Source organism: Nothobranchius furzeri, unplaced genomic scaffold (genome assembly GCF_043380555.1).
Source record: "Nothobranchius furzeri strain GRZ-AD unplaced genomic scaffold, NfurGRZ-RIMD1 Scf156, whole genome shotgun sequence".
NCBI classification, from domain to species: Eukaryota; Metazoa; Chordata; class Actinopteri; order Cyprinodontiformes; family Nothobranchiidae; genus Nothobranchius; species Nothobranchius furzeri.
The window spans coordinates 27,501-35,000 of record NW_027223172.1 but is presented as its reverse complement, the minus strand read 5'-3'; positions in this window follow the sequence as shown (position 1 = coordinate 35,000).

Sequence of the window (7,500 nt, the reverse complement as noted above, 5' to 3'; positions counted from 1 at the left end):
GGAGGTCTAAAGGATGACCAGTAGTTGTGGTTCTCGCCCCGGGACTTGGGTCAGAGTATAGCCCAAGTGGAGCACTTGTGTCGGACTAGGGAGGCTGTGCCGGGCCCCCTGGAGGTCTAAAGGATGACCAGTAGTTGTGGTTCTCACCCCGGGTCGTGGGTCCGAGTCTGGCCCGAGTAGAGCACTTTGGTCGGCTACCGGGGGGTGTGCCGTGCCCCCTGGAGGTCTAAAGGATGACCAGTAGTTGTGGTTCTCGCCCCGGGACTTGGGTCAGAGTATAGCCCAAGTGGAGCACTTGTGTCGGCCTAGGGAGGCTGTGCCGGGCCCCCTGGAGATCTAAAGGATGACCATGAGGTCAAAAGGATGACCAGTAGTTGTGGTTCTCGCCCCGGGACTTGGGTCAGAGTATAGCCCAAGTGGAGCACTTGTGTCGGCCTAGGGAGGCTGTGCCGGGCCCCCTGGAGGTCTAAAGGATGACCAGTAGTTGTGGTTCTCGCACCGGGACTTGGGTCAGAGTACAGCCCAAGTGGAGCACTTGTGTCGGTCTAGGGAGGCTGTGCCGGGCCCCCTGGAGGTCTAAAGGATGACCATGAGGTCAAAAGGATGACCAGTAGTTGTGGTTCTCGCCCCGGGACTTGGGTCAGAGTATAGCCCAAGTGGAGCACTTGTGTCGGACTAGGGAGGCTGTGCCGTGCCCCCTGGAGGTCTAAAGGATGACCAGTAGTTGTGGTTCTCGCCCCGGGACTTGGGTCAGAGTATAGCCCAAGTGGAGCACTTGTGTCGGCCTAGGGAGGCTGTGCCGGGCCCCCTGGAGGTCTAAAGGATGACCATGAGGTCAAAAGGATGACCAGTAGTTGTGGTTCTCGCCCCGGGACTTGGGTCAGAGTATAGCCCAAGTGGAGCACTTGTGTCGGACTAGGGAGGCTGTGCCGTGCCCCCTGGAGGTCTAAAGGATGACCAGTAGTTGTGGTTCTCGCCCCGGGACTTGGGTCAGAGTATAGCCCAAGTGGAGCACTTGTGTCGGACTAGGGAGGCTGTGCCGTGCCCCCTGGAGGTCTAAAGGATGACCAGTAGTTGTGGTTCTCGCCCCGGGACTTGGGTCATAGTATAGCCCAAGTGGAGCACTTGGGTCGGACTAGGGAGGCTGTGTCGTGCCCCCTGGAGGTCTAAAGGATGACCAGTAGTTGTGGTTCTCGCCCCGGGACTTGGGTCAGAGAATAGCCCAAGTGGGACACTTGTGTCGGACTAGGGAGGCTCTGCCGTGCCCCCTGGAGGTCTAAAGGATGACCAGTAGTTGTGGTTCTCGCCCCGGGACTTGGGTCAGAGTATAGCCCAAGTGGAGCACTTGTGTCGGACTAGGGAGGCTGTGCCGTGCCCCCTGGAGGTCTAAAGGATGACCATTAGTTGTGGTTCTCGCCCCGGGACTTGGGTCAGAGTACAGCCCAAGTGGAGCACTTGCGTCGGACTAGGGAGGCTGTGCCGGGCCCCCTGGAGGTCTAAAGGATGACCAGTAGTTGTGGTTCTCGCCCCGGGCCGTGGGTCTGAGTATGGCCCAAGTGGGACACTTGTGTCGGACTAGGGAGGCTCTGCCGTGCCCCCTTGAGGTCTAAAGGATGACCAGTAGTTGTGGTTCTCGCCCCGGGACTTGGGTCATAGTATAGCCCAAGTGGGACACTTGTGTCGGACTAGGGAGGCTCTGCCGTGCCCCCTTGAGGTCTAAAGGATGACCATGAGGTCAAAAGGATGACCAGTAGTTGTGGTTCTCGCCCCGGGACTTGGGTCAGAGTATGGCCCAAGTGGTGCACTTGTGTCGGTCTAGGGAGGCTGTGCCGGTCCCCCTGGAGGTCTAAAGGATGACCAGTAGTTGTGGTTCTCGCCCCGGGACTTGGGTCAGAGTATAGCCCAAGTGGAGCACTTGTGTCGGACTAGGGAGGCTGTGCCGGGCCCCCTGGAGGTCTAAAGGATGACCAGTAGTTGTGGTTCTCACCCCGGGTCGTGGGTCCGAGTCTGGCCCGAGTAGAGCACTTTGGTCGGCTACCGGGGGTGTGCCGTGCCCCCTGGAGGTCTAAAGGATGACCAGTAGTTGTGGTTCTCGCCCCGGGACTTGGGTCAGAGTATAGCCCAAGTGGAGCACTTGTGTCGGCCTAGGGAGGCTGTGCCGGGCCCCCTGGAGATCTAAAGGATGACCATGAGGTCAAAAGGATGACCAGTAGTTGTGGTTCTCGCCCCGGGACTTGGGTCAGAGTATAGCCCAAGTGGAGCACTTGTGTCGGCCTAGGGAGGCTGTGCCGGGCCCCCTGGAGGTCTAAAGGATGACCAGTAGTTGTGGTTCTCGCACCGGGACTTGGGTCAGAGTACAGCCCAAGTGGAGCACTTGTGTCGGTCTAGGGAGGCTGTGCCGGGCCCCCTGGAGGTCTAAAGGATGACCAGTAGTTGTGGTTCTCGCCCCGGGCCGTGGGTCTGAGTATGGCCCAAGTGGGGCACTTGCGTCGGACTGGGGAGGCTCTGCCGCGCCCCCTGGAGGTCAAAAGGATGACCAGTAGTTGTGGTTCTCACCCCGGGTCGTGGGTCCGAGTCTGGCCCGAGTAGAGCACTTTGGTCGGCTACCGGGGGGTGTGCCGTGCCCCCTGGAGCCATGGGAGTGAGCTCCAGCAGACTGGTATTTTTCGGAGAACCAGGCCCACACTCCTCAGACTTTGTGCCCAGGGACAGGCCACCAAAATCGGCCGCGGCTCGTGCACTTTGCCCCTGCGTTTCTCCCAGAACCTGAGCCGGAAAAATCCCAAAATTGATGCCCAGAGATAGTCGACTCTGCCTGGAATAGATTGCCACCCAAACCCGCCAACTCACGCTGGTTTTCCGATGGCCTCACCTACTAACCCGAGCATGGTCATCGCTCGCACCTTCCAAAACCTCCAGGGGCGCAGGCACTTTTCATTTACTGGCCATAAGGCCGACCGCCTTAAGCGTTAAGCGATAAGCGAAAGGCTTAGTTTGGACTTAGTTTTTGGAGCGACGAGGTCGCCGTTTTGTCAATTCTGAACCGATTTTCACGCGGTTTTCGACTGCCTGCGCCTGGGGAGCCGCCCAGAAGCCCCAGGCAGTGTTCTGGGTGGACTTCCGGACCGGTCCGGACCCGGTACCGGCCGGGGGAACCGCACCACGCCTCTCGGGCGTTTCTACACCGATTTTCGCGGGGTTTTCGACTGCATAGACGGGGCCACCTGCTGCAGGGCCCGAGGGAGGGCCTGCCTGAGCTGGGTCCGACGCAGGGCCCGGTTCCTGGAGCCCGCTGGGGGGGGGGGGGGGGGGGGTTCTCTAAGGCTCACGGCGGGCTGCTGAGGGGCCGGATCGGATGCAGACAGGCGCTCCTCTGCCCAGGTCTTTGCTCCCCTGCCCCACTAGGAATGGAAGACACACTGCCAACAGCTTCTGGAGGGTGATGGGCCCTGCTGCAGACCAGGTCCGACCCAGGTTTCAGCTATCCCACCCCGCAGGGACTTAAAGACACACTGCCATCAGCTTCTGGAGGCTGCTGAGCTCTACTATAGAGCAGGTCCGACCCAGGTTTCAGCTCCTGCAGCCCACTAGGACTTAAACACACACTGCCATCAGCGTCTGGATGGTGATGGGCCCTGCTGCAGACCAGGTCCGACCCAGGTATCAGCTCCTGCACCCCGCAGGGAATTGAAGACACACTGCCATCAGCTTCTGGAGGCTGCTGAGCTCTGCTATAGACCAGGTCCGACCCAGGTTTCAGCTCCTGCACCCCGCAGGGAACTAAACACACACTGCCATCTGCAACTGGAGGCTGCTGAGCCCTGCTGCAGACCAGGTCCGACCCAGGTTATGGCTCTCCCACCCCCCTGGGACTTAAACACACACAGCCATCAGCTTCTGGATGGTGATGGGCCCTGCTGCAGACCAGGTCCGACCCAGGTTTCTGCTCCTCAACCCCGCAGGGAATTAAAGACACACTGCCATCAGCTTCTGGAGGCTGCTGAGCTCCGCTGCAGGCCAGGTCCGACCCAGGTTACAGCTCTCCCACCCCGCAGGGAATTAAAGACACACTGCCATCAGCTTCTCGATGCTGCTGAGGCCTGCTATAGACCAGGTCCGACCCAGGTTTCTGCTCCTGCACCCCGCATGGACTTAAACCCACACTGCCATCGGATTCTGGAGGCTGCTGAGCCCTGATGCAGACCAGGTCCGACCCAAGTTTCAGCTCTCCCACCCCGCAGGGGATCAAACACACACTGCCATCAGCTGCTGGAGGCTGCTGAGCTCTGCTATAGACCAGGTCCGACCCAGGTTTCAGCTCTCCCACCAGGCAGGGACTTAAACACACACTGCCATCAGCTGCTGGAGGCTGCTGAGCTCTGCCATAGACCAGGTCCGACCCAGGTTTCAGCTCCTGCACCCCGCAGGGACTTAAACACACGCAGCCATCAGCTGCTGGAGGCTGCTGAGCTCTGCTATAGACCAGGTCCGACCCAGGTTTCAGCTCTCACACCAGGCAGGGACTTAAACACACACTGCCGTCAGCTTCTGGAGGCTGCTGAGCCCTGCTGCAGACCAGGTCCGACCCAGGTCTCAGCTCTCCCACCCCGCAGGGACTTAAACACACACTGATATCAGCTTCTGGAGGCTGCTGAGCTCTTCTATAGACCAGGTGCGACCCAGGTTTCTGCTCCTCCACCCCGCAGGGAACTAAACACACACTGCCATCAGCTTCTGGAGGCTGCTGAGCTCTGTTACAGACCAGGTCCGACCCAGGTTTCAGCTCTCCCACCAGGCAGGGTCTTAAAGACACACCGCCATCAGCGTCTGGAGGCTGCGGAGCTCTACTATAGACCAGGTCCGACCCAGGTTTCAGCTCCTCCACCCCGCCATAAGCTGCTGGAGGCTGGCTTCCGCTCCTCCACCCCGCCATCAGCTGCTGGGGGCTGGCTGGCTGCTGGAGGCTGGCTGCTGCTGCTGCTGCTCCTCCACCACGCCATCAGCAGCTGGAGGCTGCTGAGCTCTGCTATAGACCAGGTCCGACCCAGGTTTCAGCTCTCCCACCAGGCAGGGACTTAAACACACACTGCCATCAGCAACTGGAGGCTGCTGAGCTCTGCTGCAGACCAGGTCCGACCCAGCTTTCAGCTCCTGCACCCCGCAGGGACTTAAACACACACTGCCACCAGCTTCTGGAGGGTGATGGGCCCTGCTGTGGACCAGGTCCGACCCGGATATCAGCTCTCCCACCAGGCAGGGACTTAAACACACACTGCAATCAGCTGCTGGAGGCTGCTGAGCTCTTCTATAGACCAGGTCCGACCCAGGTTTCAGCTCTCCTACCAGGCAGGGACTTAAACACACACTGCCATCAGCTTCTGGAGGCTGCCGAGCCCTGCTGCAGACCATGTCCGACCCAGGTTTCAGCTCTCCCACCAGGCAGGGACTTAGAGGCACGCTGCCATCAGCTTCTGGAGGCTGCTGAGCTCTGCCATAGACCAGGTCCGACCCAGGTTTCAGCTCCTGCACCCCGCAGGGACTTAAACACACGCAGCCATCAGCTGCTGGAGGCTGCTGAGCTCTGCTATAGACCAGGTCCGACCCAGGTTTCAGCTCTCCCACCAGGCAGGGACTTAGAGGCACGCTGCCATCAGCTTCTGGAGGCTGCTGAGCTCTGCCATAGACCAGGTCCGACCCAGGTTTCAGCTCCTGCACCCCGCAGGGACTTAAACACACGCAGCCATCAGCTGCTGGAGGCTGCTGAGCTCTGCTATAGACCAGGTCCGACCCAGGTTTCAGCTCTCACACCAGGCAGGGACTTAAACACACACTGCCATCAGCTGCTGGAGGCTGCTGAGCTCTGCTATAGACCAGGTCCGACCCAGGTTTCTGCTCCTCCACCCCGCAGGGAATTAAAGACACACTGCCATCAGCTTCTGGATGGTGATGGGCCCTGCTGCAGACCAAGTCCGACCCGGGTTACAGCTCTCCCACCAGGCAGGGAATTAAACACACACTGCCATCAGCTTCTGCTGGCTGCTGAGCTCTGCTGCAGACCAGGTCCGACCCAGGTTTCAGCTCCTGCACCCCGCAGGGAACTAAACACACACTGCCATCACCTTCTGCTGGCTGCTGAGCCCTGCTGCAGACCAGGTCCGACCCAGGTTTCAGCTCCTGCACCCCGCAGTGGATTAAAGACACACTGCCATCAGGTTCTGGAGGCTGCTGAGCTCTGCTGCAGACCAGGTCCGACCCAGGTTATGGCTCTCCCACCCCGCAGGGACTTAAACACACACCGCCGTCAGCTTCTGGATGGTGATGGGCCCTGCTGCAGACCAGGTCCGACCCACGTTTCAGCTCTCCCACCCCGCAGGGGATGAAACACACACTGCCATCAGCTTCTGGAGGCTGCTGAGCTCTGCTAAAGACCAGGTCCGACCCAGCTTTCAGCTCTCCCACCAGGCAGGGAGTTAAAGACACACTGTCATCGGCTTCTGGAGGGTGCTGAGCCCTGCTGCACACCAAGTCTGACCCAGGTTTCAGCTCATCCACCCCGCAGGGACCTAAACACACACTGCCATCAGCTTCTGAGTGGTAATGGGCCCTGCTGCAGACCAGGTCCGACCCAGGTTTCAGCTCCTCCACCCCGCCATCACCAGCTGGAGGCTGGCTGCTGCTCCTGCACCCTGCCATCAGCTGCTGGAGGCTTCTGTTCCTCCACCCCGCCATCAGCAGCTGGAGGCTGGCTGCTGGAGGCTGGCTGCTGCTCCTCCACCCCGCCATCAGCTGCTGGAGGCTGGCTGCTGCTCCTGCACCCCGCCATCAGCTGCTGGAGGCTGGCTGCTGGAGGCTGGCTGCAGCTCCTCCACCCCACCATCAGCTGCTGGACGCTGGCTGCAGCTCCTGCACCCCGCCATCAGCTGCTGGAGGCTGGCTTCTGCTCCTCCACCCCGCCATCAGCTGATGGAGGCTGCCTGCTTCTCCACCCCGCCATCACTAGCTGGAGGCTGGCTGCTGGAGGCTGGCTGCAGCTCCTCCACCCCGCCATCAGCTGCTGGAGGCTGGCTGCTGCTCCTGCACCCCGCCATCAGCTGCTGGAGGCTGGCTGCTGCTCCTCCACCCAACCATCAGCTGCTGGACGCTGGCTGCAGCTCCTCCACCCCACCATCAGCTGCTGGACGCTGGCTGCAGCTCCTCCACCCCGCCATCAGCTGCTGGAGGCTGCCTGCAGCTCCTGCACCCCGCCATCAGCTGCTGGAGGCTGCCTGCAGCTCCTGCACCCCGCCATCACCAGCTGGAGGCTGGCTTCTGCTCCTACACCCCGCCATCAGCTGATGGAGGCTGCCTGCTTCTCCACCCCGCCATCACTAGCTGGAGGCTGGCTGCTGGAGGCTGGCTGCAGCTCCTCCACCCCACCATCAGCTGCTGGACGCTGGCTGCAGCTCCTGCACCCCGCCATCAGCTGCTGGAGGCTGCCTGCAGCTCCTGCACCCCGCCATC